Here is a 20,369-nt window from a genome sequence, read left to right as displayed (position 1 = left end):
GCCACATGTCACCCTTTGATTGGTTCTAGGTTTAATTGACCCAATCACATTGTGTCAAGTGTCAAACCTATATTTAATCTTAATTTTAATCATCTTACATGATTAAAAGACATTTGGCAAACTTATGTATAATTCCATGTGTCACCATCTCATGGTGCCACATGTCACCCTGTGAAATGACCAAAATGCCCTTGTGTCTTAATTTTGAGTTCTTAACCCAAAATAATTATTTCTCTTCTTCTAATCAATTTGTATCAAATATAAATTAATTAATTAATCTCTATTAATTAATTTCTCATTAATCAAATTCATATTTAAACACTTTAAATATAAATTTAACTTATACTATACATCCAATAATCTAGATTTGGTTTCAAGTCATGCTAGGGACTTTGCAATCTAATTGCAAACCAAACCTAATTAATTAATTAATTAAACTCTTTAATTAATTAATTAAATCATATTTAACTAGGTGATAACTTGTGTATGTGTGTGACTTACTAGGCTCATCACTAATTGGCAATAAGATATGATATCAACTCCTAATATCATCAGAACTCTTTCTTACCATAAATGATTTCTCTAAATCATTTTATGCACCTCATAGACCATGGTTAACACCTAGCATAGCATGCCATGGCCACCCAATTAGTAATAAGGTTTACCTTAAATGAACCTATAATCATATGTTACCATACACTGGAATCTCTCTGTTACAAAATCCCAACTCAAGCTGGAGTCATGGTTTATGTCAAACTCCATTTGCTATGAATATTATGTTCTCTTTTAATTCCAGTTCTTAATTAAAAAGATTTTCTCATCAGAAACTCTTTTCTGATTAAATCTATATATCTTAGCCAGGAACTTGAAACGTCAAGAACAATTAAATGAACATAGGATTTTATCTCTATTTACTTAGAGGAACAGATTCCATCTTGATCAACACCTACCTCCATATATAACTAGTAGGAGCCAACACATGCCCATATACCCATACACAGTACAAGTATGAAAGCAGTATCAAACTCAAACTACCTATATACAAGATAACTATGCTATCTCAGGTCTAATGATTATATGCACTGATATGATTTATGACAAAACATTGACAAGAGTAAACTCCATGTGCTTATCATAAGTGTCACTGGTTTAGCCTACTTATCATTATAAGTGCCTATCATGTTTGTCATATGGCATGTGTGACACCCCTTACCCGTGTACAGTATACCCGAGTAAGTAATGCCACACGGTGTACTGGCACACTCTAATATTCCTCAATTAATTTATACAATGCTTTTGCATATAATTTATGAAATACAATTTATTTAAACCATTTATCAAAAGTATTATTCATTTAAGGTTCCGAAAATTTTAAAGAAAATCCGGCGGAGTACCGGCTAAAAATGGAGAAAACCGTTCTTCGGAACCTGTTAAAAACACTCCCAATATTTTATTTTCCATCATCTCAAACTCCAATATCCAATATCTCAACAATATTTCTCAATAGCAAATTCTCAATAATCTTTTCATTTCTCAACATCCATTTCTCATATACAAGCAATAAATACATGCTCAAATTTTTGCATTCATAGTCATAACTTTCATTATTTACATGAACATCAAAATATATTACATGAGTTCAAATACATATGAAAAAGTAAAAATCTGCTACAAAATATCAAAATGACAAAATGACACCTAGTGCCCTACCAATGCACTGCAGGTAGTGAGGTGACACGGACAGCGGAGCGTCGGATGGACTCACCCGATCACGTGGTCTCACGGGCTCACGATCGGGATCTCCAGTACCTACGTGTGGCAAAAGCAACGCGCTAAGCAATAATGGTTAGTGGTGCAATACTATAATAGAAGAAAATAGCAAGAAAATAAATGTGTATACAATGTGTATGCTTTCTTTGTTTGATCTTGGTATATTCATTAATTCATTAACTTTGTTCACTCTTATTCATTTGGTTGCCCCAAGTAACCTACACTAGACGACTGGACTGGATAACGGGTAAACTGGCACTAGGTATCTAATACCTCGGGCCGTCACACCATCGCATATGCATCACCCGGTGTGCAATGAGCGACTACTAAGTCGTAATTAATCTCGAGCACAAGGCCAAGTCTCAATACAAAGTCGAATGGCTAAAAGCCATGAAATCACGAATGGCATTTTTGCCATGTGCGATCGCTAACTGAACCCTATTGGCATGCCAAACTATCCAAACCAATCTTGTTAGGTATACTAGGGCATTTGAAACTTTTAAATTCTTCAATTTGTGAATTTCAACTTTTTTGGTGTCACTATTCATCATTGGTCAACAAAAATGTTGACTTTTAGAATAAAAATGTGTACATTGACTTTGGCACTCCCAACATACCACATTTGGTGTTTAAAACTTGTTGGCATTAAGTGTTAATACCATTTCAAAGTGTAAACCCACACAAGCAGAATTTTCAGTTTTGGTGAGTCAACTTCACTGTTCCATTGGACACTGTTACTGTTGGAATTTGAAGAAATGTAAAACATGAAAGTTGTTTCTTATTTTGTCTAGTTGAATTTCCTTTTTTGAATCACTCCATTTGGAGTTTTGTAGCTCCAGATATGGCCCAAAAACCCAAGCTGGCCGGATTGCCAAATCTGCAGATTTACCATATCTACAGTGCATGAACAGTAACTAGAGTCACTTGGTTGGATGGGTTCTGGCCATAATTTTGGGTAGGTTCCTTCATGAAAGTTGTTTTTCTATGTCTTAAATTGTTGCTGTAAAAATTTCAGGCCAATTGACGAAATCTACAGTGAGTTATGGCCAAATGAACAGTTACTGTTCATTTGGCCAATTCTGCAGAATCAGTTTCAGGGTTTCGGATTGGGACCAAGTTTTGGTCCTCTTGCTTTGGTCTTTTGGGCATGGTTTCTTCAGCAAAAATGTGCCATTATAAGCCTAGTTCCATGTCCAATTGGCCAAACACCAATTGGACTAACACAACCAAAGTTATGGCTGTGTAATTGGACTGAAATCTCAGTCCATTGCTGCTGTCCCTAGGGCAGATTTCACCTTCACTTTACCATACTATTTTTCAGTTCTAATTATGGTCAACTTACCTAAAATGGTCACTAATTGACCATTAAAAAGTTCTCTAACCATTTCCTAAGCTAAGTCACAATTTCACCTTTCCAAACCCTAATGTCTAAACCAATTACTCATAAACCTTGATTAACATGCTTAGTTCAATCTCCATGCATATTAATACCTTAACCATGATTTCCAACCACTCTAAGTTTATTAAACAATCAAACTCAATCTCCCATAGGGCTGCCGAAAATTGAAGGTACCCTTAACACATGTGATTTACTTAAATTTCTTAAAATCTCTTAGCTCAAAATGATGTTTTAACTAAAATTAAAAGAATGAGAACAAAAGTGTAGCACTAACCTTGATTGGGCAGAATTTCCAAAGCCCTAAACTTCACTTTCTTCCCTCTTGTTGGCTGCCAAAAACTTCCTTAGGGTGTGTAGATTAATTTTAGTGAAGATGACTTAGGGTTTTGGGGTGAGGTTTGAGAGGTTTGAGAGCTTGAAAATGAAGAAAATGGAGGTTTGGCTATAGAATTTTGAGAGCTACGGGTATGTTTTTGTGGGAGTGGTGGCTGCTGCAATTTTTTGGTGCATTTAGTCTTCATTTAGCCTCTTTTATTGTTTATTTAAATGGTTGTTAAATTATAATTGGTGGAGACTTTCACATGACATCATAATGATGTCATATTTGGCATTTTAGTGTATTTTCTTTTTCTTTTCATCACTACTCAATTTCAATTTAATTTCTAGTAATATTTCTTCATATTTTACGTTTTATTAATTATTTACTCAACTGGACAAGTCGGCCAAAAATCACCTCGGAAGGCGAAATGACCAAAATGCCCTCCGTTTGGCTTAACGGGTCAAAATCGTCTGTACCGATTGAAAAATTTTTCTAGGTATTTTCTTGGCATTCCAATGCCATGGGAACCTCAATAACCCTTTTCTGGAGTCCCAAAAATTATTTTATAATTTTTCCCCCGGGTCTAGGGCTCCTAGTTGCGAGAACCGCAACTTCCCTCCGGTTACCCATCGCTAGGGCACCGGCTCGTTTAACTTGATTGTATTTTATTTCTAAAATTTTTACTAAATTTTTCTTGTTAATATTTGAGTTAATTATGGTTCCTGACTTTAGTTTGAATATTTTTCCGGACATTCTAGCTATCCGGACCGACACCGGTCACCGGAACAGTAGGATGTACGGAGTGGTTATCGGGAGGGTGTTACAGCATGAGACTCACCATTCCATCTTATTTATATCTCATATAAATAACTTGGAAACAAACATGAATACAATCTTTCTGGATAAGTCATGTCCTTATTATGAAGTATCCTCGATTGTGAACCTATTTATGATACTTTGTACTAGAAATACTGTCACTCATATTCTTAATAACTTAAGAATAGAATTTCTAATAAAATATCAATGGACCTTTTCTATTACACATAAATATCTTATGTAAACGGAAAAGTGGAAATGCCTTTTATTAGTAAAAACATATACAAGATACATACTAAATGATATGCTTTAGGGCATACTACTAACACATAGGACTTCTGTCTATCTGAGGCAACTTTCAAGTTGTCTCTGATTAGCTTCACTTTTTTCTTTGTCTGTCTCACTAGGTCTAGGCCCACTACTTTCTCCTCACCCATTTTTGTCCAGCATAAGGTAGTTCTGCATCTCCTCCCATATAAAGCTTCATATGGAGCCATCTTTATGCTGGATTGGTAGCTGTTATTATAAGCAAACTCTACTAGAGGAAGATACTTCTCCCAACTATCTTTAAAGTCAATGATACAGCTTCGAAGCATATCTTCCAGCACTTATCATGTAATTCATATCATGTCATTATTATCCATCTTTTAACATTTATACAATTTATTAAGTTTTAAGGGTTACCTAAATCACCATTTCTGATTATCCATCCATCTGGGGATGAAAAGTCATACTAAAGTGCAGTTGAGTGCCTAATGATTCTTGTAGCTTCTTCCAAAATCTTGAAGTAAACCTCGAGTCTTGGTCAGATATGATCGATGTCGGCACTCCATGTAACCATACTATCTCAGCTATATAGATCTCTGCTAATCTCTCCAGTGAGTAATCAGTTCTGATAGGTAGGAAGTGAGCTAACTTCGTTCATCTATCCACAATTACCCATATGGTATCGTGCTTTTTCTGTATCAATGGTAGCCTAGTTAGAAAATCCATGGTGATGTGGTCCCATTTCCGTTCTAGTATAGATATGGGTTGTAACAACTCAGCCTTAACCTGCTGCCATGTCAGACATCTGGTTACAAAATCACTAATCTCTTTCTTCATTCCAAGCCACCAATAGTGTGCCTTCAGATCATGATACATCTTGGTACTTTCTGGGTGCATAGCATGGAAGCTACTGTGTACCTCTTTCAGGATGTTCTTCTTTAGTTCCTCATCTCCTGGTACGCAGATTCTGCCTTTATAATACAGGCACCCATCTCTTCTCTGAAGGAGTGGAAGCGTGATTAAAGGATATTAGAATCTTGAATTTCAAAAATTATTTCTAAGGTTACATGCACCATACCAAGTGTCTTATGATCCTAATCAATTTCCAATGCCCAATTGCATACCAAAATATATTTTAGCATGCATTAAAATTTCATTTGCCATTAAAGATTATGAATTAACATTTAATTCAATTAAACCCTAACTAAAAGAGGGATTTTTAGGTACTAACCTCTTAATGCAAAATTGAAGCCTCTCAAGATGTTCTTAGAACCCCAAATGTTGTCCCTCTAGTTTGTCCACCACAAGCACACACCAAAGATGCAATGGCAACCCTTTGATTGGCTTCTCAAGCCTTGTCAACCAATTTTGAGATAGGGTTTATGCTTTGTGAAGGTTGTATGAATGTATTAGGTGCTATAAACACTTTCTAATAATTTTAATTCAAGAGGAAATCAAAGTTTTCCCTTGAATCAATTGAGAAATAGAAGAGGAGAAGAACACACCATGTTCCCGTCCAACATAAAAGAGAAAAGAGAGGTTGGCTGATTTTTCTTTATAACCTTTCTTTATATACTTAGGTCAAACCCTAACTCCCTTGCCACATGTCATATTAAGATCCCATTTTGTTATTATTTGATTTAATCCTATGAAGCCAAGTGTCAAGCTCCATTTAAATCATGACATGTGGTCTTCCATCATAAGAAGACAAGTGGTAAGATCATATGGTGCCATGTATTACAATCTCATGGTGCCACATGTCACCATGTGAAAAGACCAATTTGCCCTTACTCTTTAATTTGAGTTCTCAACCCAAAATTATAATTTCTCCTCTTTAAATCAATTTATATAAAATATAAATTAATTAATTAATTAATCTCTATTAATTAATTTCTCACAATTAAATTCATATTTAATCAAATTAAATATAAATTTAATTTATACTATACTTTGCTTCTAAGTCATGCTAGGGACTTTTCAATTTTATTGCAAACCAAATCTCTTTAATTAATTAATTAGACTCTTTAATTAATCAATTAAATCACATTTTAAATGGTGATTAGCTTGTGTAGATGTGTGACTTACTAGGCTCATTACTTATTGGTAATGAGAGATGATACTAACTTTTAATATCATTAGAACTCTTTCTTACCGTAAATGATTTCTCTAAATCATTTTAGGCATCTCATAGACTATGGTTGACACCTAGCATAGTATGCCATGGCCACCCAATTAGTAATAAGGAATATCTTAAATGAACATTTAATCATATGTTACCATGCACTAGAATCTCTCTGTTATAAAATCCCAATTCGAGCTAGAGTCATGGTTAATGCCAAACCCCATTTGCTATGAACATTATGTTCTCTTTTAATTCCAGTTCTTGATTAATTAGATTTTCTTGTCAGAAACTCTTTTCTGACTAAATCTGTCTGTCCTGGCCAGAAACTTGAAACATTAAGAATAATTAAATGAACATAAGATTTTATCTCTATTTACTTACGGTAACATATTCCATCTTGATCAACACCTATCTCCATATATAACTAGTAAGAGCCAACACATGCCCATATACCCATACACAATATAAGTATGAAAGCAGTATCAAACTCAAACCACCTATATACAAGAAAATTGTGTTATCTCAGGTCTAAAGATTATATGCATTGACATGATATATGACAATGTATTGACAAGAGTAAACTCCATGTGCTTGTCATAAGGGTCACTAGTTTAGCCTACTTATCATGTATAAGTGCCTATTATGTTTGTTATGTGGCATGAGACTCACCACTCCATCTTATTTATATCTCATATAAATACCTTGGGAATAAACATGATTACAATCTTTCTGGATAATTCATGTCCTTTGTGAAGTATCCTTGATTGTGAACTAATTTATGATACTTTGTGTTAGAAATACTGTTACTCATATTCTTAACAACTTAAGAATAGAATTTTTAACAAAATATCAATGAACCTTTTCTACTACACATAAATATATTATGCAAACGGAAAAGTGAAATTGCCTTTTATTAATAAAATATGCATAAGATACATACAAAATGCTATGCTCTAAGGCATACTACTAACACTCTCACCCTATAATCAGTCTCCTTCCCCTCTTTAACTCTGTCCATCACAGTTATCAACTTTTCATCACTTATATGTGCTTCTTGTATTTGCTGTAGCAAACTTGGCTTTACATGCAACTCAGCCAAAATAGTCCCATCTGGTGCTAAGGATAACTAAGCATTCAGTGCTTTAAAAGCCATCATGGACTTCCTGCTCAGTGCGTTAACCACTACATTTGCCTTCCCAGGATGATTGTCAATCACACAGTTATAATCCTTAAGGAATTTAATCCATCTCCTCTATCTTAAATTGAGTTCTTTCTGGGTTGGCAGGTATTTCATACTCTTATAATCCGTATATATGTAGCACTTCTCACCATATAGGTAATGCCTCCATATCTTCAATGCAAATATTATTATCGCTAATTCCAGATCATGTGTTGGGTAGTTCTTTTCATTTGGCCTTAGCGGTCTAGAAGCAGAAGCAATTGTTTTACCTTCTCGCATCAAAACACACCCAAGCACGTTATGAGAGGCATCATTATAGATCACATAGTCTTCCCCTAACTCTGGCTATGTCAACACTGGGGTCTCTGTAAGCATAGCTTTAAGCTTTTCAAAGCTAGCTTGGCATTTGTCATTCCAGTCAAAGTTGACATTTTTATGCAGCAGTTTAGTCAGTGGAATAGCTATGAGGGAAAATCCCTTCACAAATCTTCTGTAGTAACTAGCTAACCCCAAGAAACTTACTGACTTTTGTTGCATTTCTAGGAGGCTTCCATTCAACTATTGCCTTAATCTTCTTTGGATCCACCTTGATCCCATCTGTTGATACAATGTGTCTAAGGAAAGATTTTTCATATAGCCAGAAATCACTCTTGGATAGCTTGGCATACAACTGCTTTTCTTGCAGTGTCTGTAGTACCACTCTCAGGTGTTCATCATACTCTTCCCGGTTCTTAGAATACACTAGAATATCATCTATAAAGACCACTACAAACCGATCCAAGTAGGGATGAAAGATATGGTTCATTAGGTCTATGAAAGCCGCTTGTGCATTCGTTAGCCCAAATGACATTACTAGGAACTCATAGTGTCCATACTGGGTCTTGAAAGTAGTTTTAGGTACATCAGACTCCTTTACCCTTAACTGGTGATAGCCTGATCTGAGGTCTATTTTAGAGAATACCCCAACTCCTTTCAGTTGATCAAACAGATCATCTATCAGTGGTAAAGGATATTTGTTTTTCACAATCACCTTATTCAGCTATCAATAGTCTATAGAAAGCCGTAGTGTACCATCTTTCTTCTTCACAAATAGCTCCAGTGCTCCCCATGGTGACACACTTAGGTGTATAAAGCCCTTATCTAGTAGCTCCTGTAACTGAACTTTCAACTCCCTCAGTTCAGTGGGTGCCATCCTATATGGAGTAATGGAGATCGGTGCAGTACCCAGTATAACCTCTATAACAAACTCCACCTCTCTATCAGGTGGCAAACCTGGTAACTCTTCCTGAAATATATTCAGGAATTCACATACTGTGGGGATCTCCTATAAATTCGAACTATTGTTTCTAGTGTCAAGCACATGTGCTGAGAAAGCTTCACAGCCCTTCCTTATCAATCTTCTGGTTGCTGTGGCTGATATTATGGTAGAAAGATAACCCATTCCTTCACCCACAATTATAATCTCATCCCCATCTGCTGTTTGCAATGTGATTCTCTTCAGTCAACAATCTATCATTGCCTGATGACGTGATAACCAATCCATTCCCAGTATCACATCAAACTCATGGAATGATAGTTCAATCAAGTCAGCTGGAAACTCATAACCCTGTATCATAAGAGGACAACCCTTATAGACATTTTTCACCATGACACTATGGCCTAAAGGGTTAGTAACCAATATTTCCTCCTCTAACTCCTCTATTTATACCCCTCTATCAACAGGTGGCGCAATACACACATAAGAATGGGATCAATTAAAGCACACACAGATAAATCATGAAGTAAGAAGGTACCCCTTATGACATCAGCTTGCTCTGGCTCCTCCCGAGCTCTCATAACATAAGCACGAGGTGCTACCCTGACCTCCTACCTCTCAGCAGTCTCTATAGTAGGGCTCTGTGATAGACTAGTTGTATCAGGCCTCACAGTTCTTCTACCCCTTTGTGCTACTGGGGTAGACCTCTCTGTCTAGGGTGGAGCAGTGGGAACATTAGCCCCACTTTATGGCTAATCCTTCAAGAAGTGATCCGTAGACCCACATCTGAAACATCCCCCAGTCAATAGTCTACACTCTTCTTAGTGGCTCCTCCCGCAATGTGTATAAGCTGGTATCGGGGCTGATCCTCGTGTAGCTGCACCCGGAGAACTACTCACTGATGCACCAGATTGTCCTCCTCTCCTCGGGGCAAATTGGGATCTCTACTTCTTACCTCGACCCTAAGTCTGACCCTGAGACTCCTTGGGCTTCTTACTACCAGTGGCTGCTGAACCAGACTGACCAGATCCAGAACATCTCTTACGCTGCTTGACCCTCCTGGACTGCTTCTCATCTCTGACTCTCTCCACAACCATAGTTGATGCTACTAACAAAGAGAAGTCGGTGAAGTGGTGAGATGTAACTATTAGTTTGATGCTATTATTCAGTCCGTCCTCAAACCTTCTGCATTTATCAACATCTATAGGCATTATCTCTAATACATATCCACTAAGTCTTATAAATTCTTGCTCATATTCAGAGATTGTAAGCTACCTCTGTCTTAGTGTCAGGAATTCTCTTCTTCTAGCCTCTAAGTATACATGGCTTATATATTTCTTCCTGAACTCCGTCAAAAAGAAATCCTAGGTGATCTATGTAGGCTATACCACTCTCGACACTGTCACCCACCACTGATATGCATCCTCCTGATGTAGTGACAGAGCACACTCCAACTGCTACTTTGGGGTGCAGTATAACGGCTGTAATACCCTCTTTATCCTCTCCAGCCAATACTCTGCGATAGCTAGATCATCCTCCTTCTTACCCTTCAAATCAACTGTGTCACACCTTATCCATTCGTAAGGCGTGCTATGATCCCGTAGTATACCTAATGAATTATTGAATTTTGCCTACCGATAACCTATTAAATATACTACTAGGGATTTTAAATCAATTTCCATTTCTTTTTAAAGTGGTGGGTAATTTTGAACAGGTATTAAAAACCTTTAATTAAAGTTAAGTCATAATCAAATTTTTAATTAATTTAAAAATCTCTACAATTTTTACAGAAAATTCGATAGAGTGCCGTCTATAATTTGGAAAAACAGTTCTTTAAGAAACTGTGAAAACACTCCCAATATATATATCTCAATCCCAAACTCTAATATTATCAACACAACTCAATTTTCAATAATCTCAATCTCAGCAATTCATTATTTGACAAATATAAAAAGAAACTTAAACATTTCATTAAATAAAAATAATAGTTTTACATTACAAAGATTTACACATATCAAAGATAAATTCCAAAATTTTTTATACAACTGCTCAAGCCAAATTTACATATATACACAGTTACATATACATTACAATAAAAATTTACAGGGGTATAATCTATATACCCGGCAAAAATCCAAAATGCTGGTCACTTCAGTCCCAAGCAGCCTACTCTGCTGCCTTATCTACCTTTTTACTGACGACAACAATAAGAAGCTATCGCTAAGCCAAAGACTCAGTGGTGCACAACTTAAAGAAAACAATAATTTATACAACAATTAATCACAGTTTTTCCAGAGTAAATCAATTTGAATATTAACATATATAGAATCATGCTTTATTTCTAAAGCAAGAAAATTTCTTAAATAAACCAAATTTCATTCCATAATCACAAAATAAATTTTGAAAAATCACACAGCTTAATCATGTCTCCAATATCCAATTCATCCCACTAGCCAAAGACTAATGAGGAATACCAAGGCTAGCTAGCACAAATATATGAGTACTTATTCAATTCGTCCTCAACTGGCACACACCTCTACACTTCAGCAAGAGAGGGAATACAAAATCAATTCATCCCATTAGGCAAGCTAGTGAGGAATTCAAACATATAGTCATGAAAACTGTGGTTTCAAACCATTTCAATAATTATCCAAACCTCAAAATATCCATCAATTCACATATAATTTAATTTCGCAAAATTTGGGCTAACAGCATAAAACTCTTTATCAACCAAATTATTCGATATCAATGAAGTCATAAATAAATTTCATAAATTATTCAATTAAAAATTCAAATCGAAAATCAAATAGAAGTTAATTATTATGCACAAATCTCAAATGAATCGCCTCTTGGCCTTGACTCACTTTTTCTTTGTCCTTCCCATTGTCTCATTCTACTGAAACACACAATTTAAAGTGTTTCAGTACTCATTTAAATCACTTTTAATAAGTATTCCAACAATTAAAATTTTTGATGTCTTAATCTACCCAATACGATTTATACATTTGAATATTTGCATTAGGTGTATTTGTGGTTACTATTCATTTGACCAATTTGCTAAAATATTGACTTTTTCATACTTAATAAGTATATTAGTTCTAATTACTCTCACATACCACATTTTGGTTTACTATTATGTGGGCATTGATTGCCAATTGAAATTCCAAATTCCCTAAGTGAAAGTCCAAAATTTCAGTTTTGAGTCACTTGGTTCTATTGTTTCATTGGACTTTCTACAGTAGAAATTTGGCAACTTTTCTTCATAAAAGTTGTTCCTTATTGTCTTCGATTTAATTTCCTTTTTGAATTACTCCATTTGGATTTTTGTAGCTCACGTTATGGCCATTTAACCATAACTGGCCGGATTGGCCAATTCCAGAATTCTGGGCAAATTTTAGAGTTCTGGCAGATTTGGTGGGCCAATTTTGGTTGGCAATTTGATTTGGTTATGGTCAGAATTTAAAAGTGCGTTCTTCATGAAAGTTGTTCTACTATGTTATAGCTTTCCAATTGTATAAAAATCAGGTCATTTGGTCTTGTCTACATCAAGTTAAGACCATTTGAACATGTATTGTTCATATGGTCAGTTTTGCCCAGTGGCAGGGTACCTAGTCCGGATTTAACCAAAATTTACACTAATTTATGGTCAGTTTTAAGGCAAGGTTTCTACATGCAAATTATTGCTTTAGGTATTAATTTTCATCTCTAATTGGCCTCACACCAATTGGAGCAATAGAATTTCATTCATGGCCATTTGAGTGGACCATGGTCAGGCTATCCAGAATTGGACATTACCATTCACAACTCAATTCCAATTTAAATCATTCAATCACACTTCTCAACACACCAATTGACAAATTTAAGCACTAATTATGTCAATTAGGCATCAATTCAACTAATCCCTAAATTTTTCCCCAAATTTCCCATGGTCAAGAACCCTAATTCACCAATTGATTAATTCATACCCAATTCACTGCACTAATCACATTTTCAACCTTATTTAAGTTCAAATTCATGTCTAATTTAAATTAAACACATCAAAACCCTAAAGTGCCATGGCTGGCTAAATTTACCTCTTGGATATTTATATAGAATTTCCTTAATTTTTCATGTATTTCCACTTGTTCAACCTCAATTCTACACTTATAAACTAAATTAGGTAGAGAGAGAGACTTACCTCTTGTAGTGCTCTTCCAAACTCTCTAATTCTTCAATTTTTCCTTTAATTTCTTGCTCCAATCTTCTTTTCAAGACTCAAAAGCTATGTTTAATTTAAGGAACTAGGAAATAAATGGCTAATTTTGGGGGGTATTCAAGCTCAAAAGGAGCTTTAATGGTGGAAGTGAGAGTGAGAGGAAGATAGAGGGGTGGATGGCAAGAAGATGATAAGGAAGACCAAATTTTTTTCTTTCTAATTTCTATTATTTCTTTTATATAATGAGCCAATAAAAATGATTTAATTAAATAATAATTAAATTTGTTTTATGATGTCGTGCTTACATCACCTTAATGATGTCATAATTCATTCTTTTCAATTTCTTTTCTTTCCCCTTTTTTTTCACCTCTTCATGTTTTTAATTCTTTTTCACAAATTTAATTTCCTACATTTTAATGAATATTTAGGCTAAAAGTCATCTCTAAAGGTGAATTGACTAAATTGCCCCCTTACCATTCTGATCCGTTTTTCCAACAGTGCTAAATTGCTTCCAGAACCCTGATTCAATTATTTGAGCTTGTTCTTAATTCTTTTCTATGGTTTTCACATTTTCCCTAGCTTCGCAATTATCCCTAGGCCTGGGGTGTCATAGTGTCCCACACGAAGTTTGAGTAGCAACTAAGCTCGCAGTAACTTCCCGATACGGTCACCCATCACTGTGACCTTGGTTCATTTAACCTTTGATGCTTTGTTTTTCTTTTTTGTATTTTTCCTTCATATAATTTCTATTAATTTTTATTTAGGGCTTTTCTTAATGACATAAATATGGTTCTAAACATTCTGACTATCTGGACAGACACTAGTCACTGGAATAGTAGAATGTTATAGACTGCTTAATATAGGGGTGTTACAATTCTCCCCCCCTTAAAATAAATTTTGTCTCTAAATTTTACCTGGTATTAATCTCTGAACAGTTGTGGGTGTTGCCTCCTCATATCCTCCTTGTGCTCCCAAGTAGTCTCCTGGCCTAAATGATAGTTCCACAACACTTTAACCAATGGTATTTGTTTGTTCCTCAGCTACTTCACCTCATGTGCCAAAATCTCTAAAGTTCTTCCTCATATGTGAGGTATGGATTCACCACAATCTCCTCAACAGGTAGAACATGAGATGGGTCTGATTTATACCTCCTTAACATAAACACATGGAAGACATTATGTATCTTTTCTAACTCTGGAGGTGGTGCCAATCTATACGCCAAAGGACCCACTCTTTCTAGATCCTCATACGGTCCAATAAAGCGAGGACTCAGTTTTCCCTTTCTGCAAAATCTCATGATTTTCTTCCAAGGAGAAACCTTGAGAAATACCTTATCACCCACTGCATATTCAATATCCCTCCTTTTAAAATCAATATAGGATTTCTGCCGATCTGATGCAGCCTTGAGTCGATCTGTAATAAGCTTAATCTTCCCCTCTGTTTATTGAACAATTTCTAGGCCAATCAGCTTCCTTTCACCCATTTCATCCCAACACAGAGGAGTACTGCACTTCTTACCATACAGAGCTTTATATGGAGGCATCTCGATGCTTGATTGGTAACTATTGTTATAAGCAAACTCAATCAAAGGTAAGTGTGTATCCCAACTACCCTTAAATTCAATTACACAAGCCCGTAGCATATCCTCCAATATCTGAATCACCCTCTGAGACTGGCCATTTGTGTGTGGGTGGAATGTCGTGCTGAAGTTCAATCTAGTTCCTTGGGCTTTTTGCAAACTACCCCAGAATCTAAAAGTAAACATTGGATCTTTGTCTGACACAATCGATACCGGTACCCCATGAAGTCTCACTATCTCATCCAAGTACAATTTAGCCCATCTGTCCAAGCTATAATCCATTCTCACAGGCAAGAAGTAAGTATACTTAGTTAATCTGTCCATAATGACACATACTGCATCATGATTCTTCTGTGTTCTCAGAAGTCCCATCACAAAATCCATCATGATTCATTCCCATTTCCATTTAGGTATTGGCAATGGATGTAGCAAACCAGCTGGCATTTGGTGCTCTGCCTTCACTGGCTGACAAGTTAGGCATTTAGATACGTACTCAGCTATGTCCTTCTTCATCCCATTCCACCAATAATGTTCTTTTACCCCTCTGTACATCTTAGTGCCACTAGGATGCATAGCAAAAGGAGACTCATGTTCTTCCTTCATAATGATTTGTCTTAATCCCACATCATTAGGAATGCACATTCTGCCCTGGTGCAGCAGTAGGCCATCATCATTCACAAAAAAATCCAGGTTTCTTGCCATCCCGAGCTTCCTCCATCAATTTTTGATACTTTTCATCATTCAATTCAGCTGTTTTTATCTGATCAATCAGCACTGGTTTCACTTGCCATGTCATTAACATCTGTCCCTCATCATTAATCTCCAAACTAGCATGCAATACTTTCAACTCATGTACCATAGACAAAGGAGAAATTCTCAAACTAGCCATGGTTTTACGGCTTAAAGCATCAGTGACCACATTTGCCTTCCCTGGTTGGTAGTCTATTAGACAATCATAGTCTTTTATCAGTTCTAACCACCTCATCTGTCTCAAATTCAGCTCTTTCTGTGTGCCCAAATACTTCAATCTCTTGTGATCTGTGTAGATGTAACACTTCTTCCCATATAAATAATATCTCCAGATCTTCAAAGCAAATATAATAGCTGCAAGCTCTAAGTCATGTGTAGGGTAGTTTCTCTCATGTGGTTTCAGCTAACGTGATGCATAAGTAATGACATTTCGATCCTGCATTAGTACACAGTCTAACCCATTGTGAGAAGCATCGCTATAAAAAGTGTATTCTTTACCCACAGTAGGTAAAGTTAGGACTGGATCTTCTGTTAAACATCTCTTCAATTCATCAAAACTCTGCTGACATTTTATCAATCCACTGAAATTTTACATCTTTTCGAAGTAGCTTAGTCAGTAGAGATGCCAACATAGAAAATTCCTAACAAAATGGTGATAGTATCCACCTAAACCCAGAAAACTGTGAACTTCTGTAACATTCCTAGGCAGCTTCCAATTAAGAATAGATTCAATCTTAATGGAATTTACCTTAATGCCTTCAGCTGACACAATATGCCCTAAGAAAAAGATTTCTTCTAGCCAAAATTCACACTTTGATAACTTGGCATACAACTGTTTCTCCCTTAAAGTCTACAACGCAATCCTCAGGTGCCTATCATGCTGCTTTGCATTCTTTGAATACACTAAAATGTCATCAATGAATATCACCACAAACTGATCTAGATATGGCCTGAAGATAGCATTTGTAACATCCCACTGTACGTGTTTTGTATGTTCTGTTGCTATAGTGGCCAAATAACAGTCCAGGCAAGTTAGGATGTCTAGAACTACACTTCGGTGATAGTGAACAGACATATAATGATGAAATAAATAAAAAAAAAATACAAGAAAAATCAAAGAAAAGTGAAAGAGAGAAAAAGAAGCCAAGTTAAACGAGCCGGCACCGCAGCGATGGGTGACCACACCGGGAAAGTCGTTGTCGACCCCAGGACTGCGGGGAGCCCTCGGAATTTAATTTTGAGACATAAATAAAGGTTTATTGAAATGTAATTGACACTAGAAATATTAAAGAAAAATTAATAAATTAGTACAAAGAAAAATGAAAAATCGAGAAACAGACAAAAATCGGTGTTATCGAAAAATCGGGAATATAACCCGAAGTGTGGTATTTTGGTCATTTGACACCTAGAGTTTCCTTTTGACCTGAATGTCCATTAAAAAAATAAATGATATTACACTTTAGAAATGTCATGAAAAATTAAATTGTGATACATTATGTAAATTGTGAAAGAAAGGAGATAAATGTGTAAATAAAGGAAACTTAGTATAATTAAACATTAAACAATTGATTAGTGCTCCACTAACTATATTATAAGGTACATAAAATAATCATTAGTGGGCAGAAATGGGTCATCTTTAACCTTGAGAGAAAGCTAGCCGAAGTGAATTCCACCATTGAAGTCCACCATGGCTGAATGAACTCTTCTTCCACGCAACCTTGATCAAGCCAACCTTTCCTCTTGATTCCTTTGTTAAAGCTTACCTACTTACCTAGGGGAAGATATTGGCAACAAGAAAAACAAGATTTGGTGAAGTTTTGATAAGCTTCAAAAGTGGTAAGTGTCCAAAACCTCTCCCTTACTTTAGTAAACCTTGTGTTTAGGTTGAGGTGAGTATTTTATTGAAGAGAAATGAAGAGAATAGTGAGATATGTAATTCTCTATTTTTGGTAGCCATGAATATTTGTTGTATTTGAGTTTTTCTTACCTCTAATGGATGGGAATTAAGGTTGATTAACTCAAATGGAAGATGTAGTAAGGTAAAATCTAAGTATATGCATGTAATGCTTGAATTAATGGTGTGAAATGGAGCCTTGATGCTTTGGCAATGTGCCATGTTTGGTAGCCTATAATATCATGAATTTGTGTATGTGAATATGTAGTTTATTAATGAAATGTAATAGTGTTAAATTGTGGGCAGCATGTGTAGTTAAAATGGAAGTGTATGTGTAACATAAGTGTTGATGCACATTGAATTTGGGTGGATGTAAATGTTGAAGTTTAATGGTGTATTATGTGCTTTATGCACTTGAGTATTTTGCCCAGAATGCTTGCTGGAATTGTGTACAATATATATATAGAAGTGCCATTGATTGAATATTGAAGTATTGGGAGGAGGAGGATTGTTAAAATTGGAAGTGTGATGTTCAAATGTAGGTTGTGTATGTTGGCAGCATCTATATTAGGTCATAAATGCAATATTGTGAACCCAATTGGTATGAGGCCAATGGGGGGTGAAACTAGACACCAAATAGGCCAACTTTCATGGAGAAATATTGCCAAAATTCTGCCCAGAAACTGACCTTAAAAATGACCAAATCCGGAATAGCAACCTTGTAACCCAGATTTTTGATCATATGAACAGTAATCATTAGGATGACCATAACTCACTCAAAACAGGTCCAATTGACCTGAAATTTTTACCATGGATAGCTTAGATATAGAGCTACATTTATTATGAAGACACCAAAGCCTAGAAATGACCAAAACACAAGTTCGGGTACCAAAACTGCTAGGACTAAAAGTGACCTAAAATTGACCATATCTTAGTCTATACAACTCAGAATAACCTGAAATTTTGCCCCGCTTGCAATAAGACATAGAGCTACAATTTTGCTTTTTTGACCAGAAGCTAAAAACCAAGAGAGATAGGACTTTAAGCTAAACCAATCTAGCACACCAAAAATTGAGAATTTGACATTTGCATACAATGATGCTTGAAGCAATTTGGCAATGAATGACAACTTATCAAAATGGTAAATTGCATTATATTGGCAGCATATTGAATTACAATATGTGACATGTTGATGCTAGAAATAACTTATCCATAGTACTTAAAAAGGTCAACATATGCATTGACCTGTGAATTACATAATAGTTAGTAAACTCTAAAAAATTGATGAATTAAACAATTAATTTATAATGTGCCCTAGTTTGCCTAGTTGACTAGTTTGGATAGGTTGGCATGCCAATAGGATTTTGATAGCTGTTCTGTAAATGGCTTCATGCCATACTGTGTTTTTACGGCTTATTATTCTGCACTGTGACTTTAATAGCCTATGGTTATACATATTGTGTATTTATTCTTGGCTTATTGCCAGATTGACTATATGGCTTTTTAGCCACACTATTTGCACACCGGGAGACACTTTGTGACCGATGGTGTGACGGCCCAAGGTACTAGGTACCCAGTGCCAGTATATCGGTTTATCCAGTCTGGTCAGTATATAGGCTACACTGGCAGTTAATTTAAGCACTATTAAACTCAAATAGTTAAATCTAGTCTTCTGACATACAGCACCACCAAAATTAGCACAAATTGAAATGGTAGCTAATAAAAGTAGAACCAACAATTGTAAAGAATACAAATGTCATAAATTCATTTACTTTATTTTAGTGTATATTTCTTTATATTTGGCACCACTAAGCAAAATTGCTTAGCGCATTGCTTTTGTAACGTGTAGGTATTGGAGACACAGCTGGGGAGCCCAGCAGACCTACGACCGGGTGAGATATCAAATCTGCACAGGAGTCCAGAGTCATCTGCACTGCATTGCATACATGGTAGGACTTAGGATATCTTGTATTTTGTACTTTTGTTGTATTTTTGAAATTCGGCCTTATATTTTGTAATGTTATGAAAGCTCTAAAGTTTGTAATATTTTGTACATATTAAATAACATAAAGATTTTCTGGATATATTTAAATTATTATGGACTGTATTATGGAACTGTTTAATGACTGTAAAAGTCTATTGACTTTACTGAGAAATAGAGACTGTGAAATATTTAAGATTTTGATATTATCATATTAAACTGTTTTCAACAGGTTTGGAAGGACAGTTTGTCCGAAATATAGACGGCACCTTGCCAAATTTTTATTACCATTTTTGAAACACTGATTTTATTAAAATATGAAAATAGTATTAGCATGATATGAATATTACATAAAAGACTTATTAAAATCAAATTGAGTTCAGAAAATGAAATCATCACAGACTAGGTGTTCTGGCACGCCGTGTAGCATGCCTTGCTCAGCTATACTGTAGACGGGTGAGGGGTGTTATATTTAGTGGTATCAGAGCACGGTTTAGGCGTTTCTGGACCTAGATATATTGCATATCATGCATTGCATTGTAAGTGTTAAGATGACTCTAATGCAGATCTTTTGATTTGTTATTTTGATTAAAATATAGACTACACATCACAGAGAGCGGTCGATGAGGAAGTGGAGAGTCATGCTCCATGTATGACTAAACCAGGAGACAGGAGGGAACCTGCTCCACCAGTACCAAATGCACTAGCCACATTTCAGCAAATGGTTGAGTTCTTTAGACAGATGGCAGGAGTTATGCCACCACCACCACCTCCACATAAAAAATCTCATATGGAGAGACTCAGGAAGTTCGGAGTAGTGGATTTTTTGGGCAAAAGGGAAG

Source organism: Hevea brasiliensis, chromosome 15 (assembly GCF_030052815.1).
Source record: "Hevea brasiliensis isolate MT/VB/25A 57/8 chromosome 15, ASM3005281v1, whole genome shotgun sequence".
Classification (NCBI taxonomy): Eukaryota; Viridiplantae; Streptophyta; class Magnoliopsida; order Malpighiales; family Euphorbiaceae; genus Hevea; species Hevea brasiliensis.
This window is presented reverse-complemented; position numbering follows the sequence as displayed.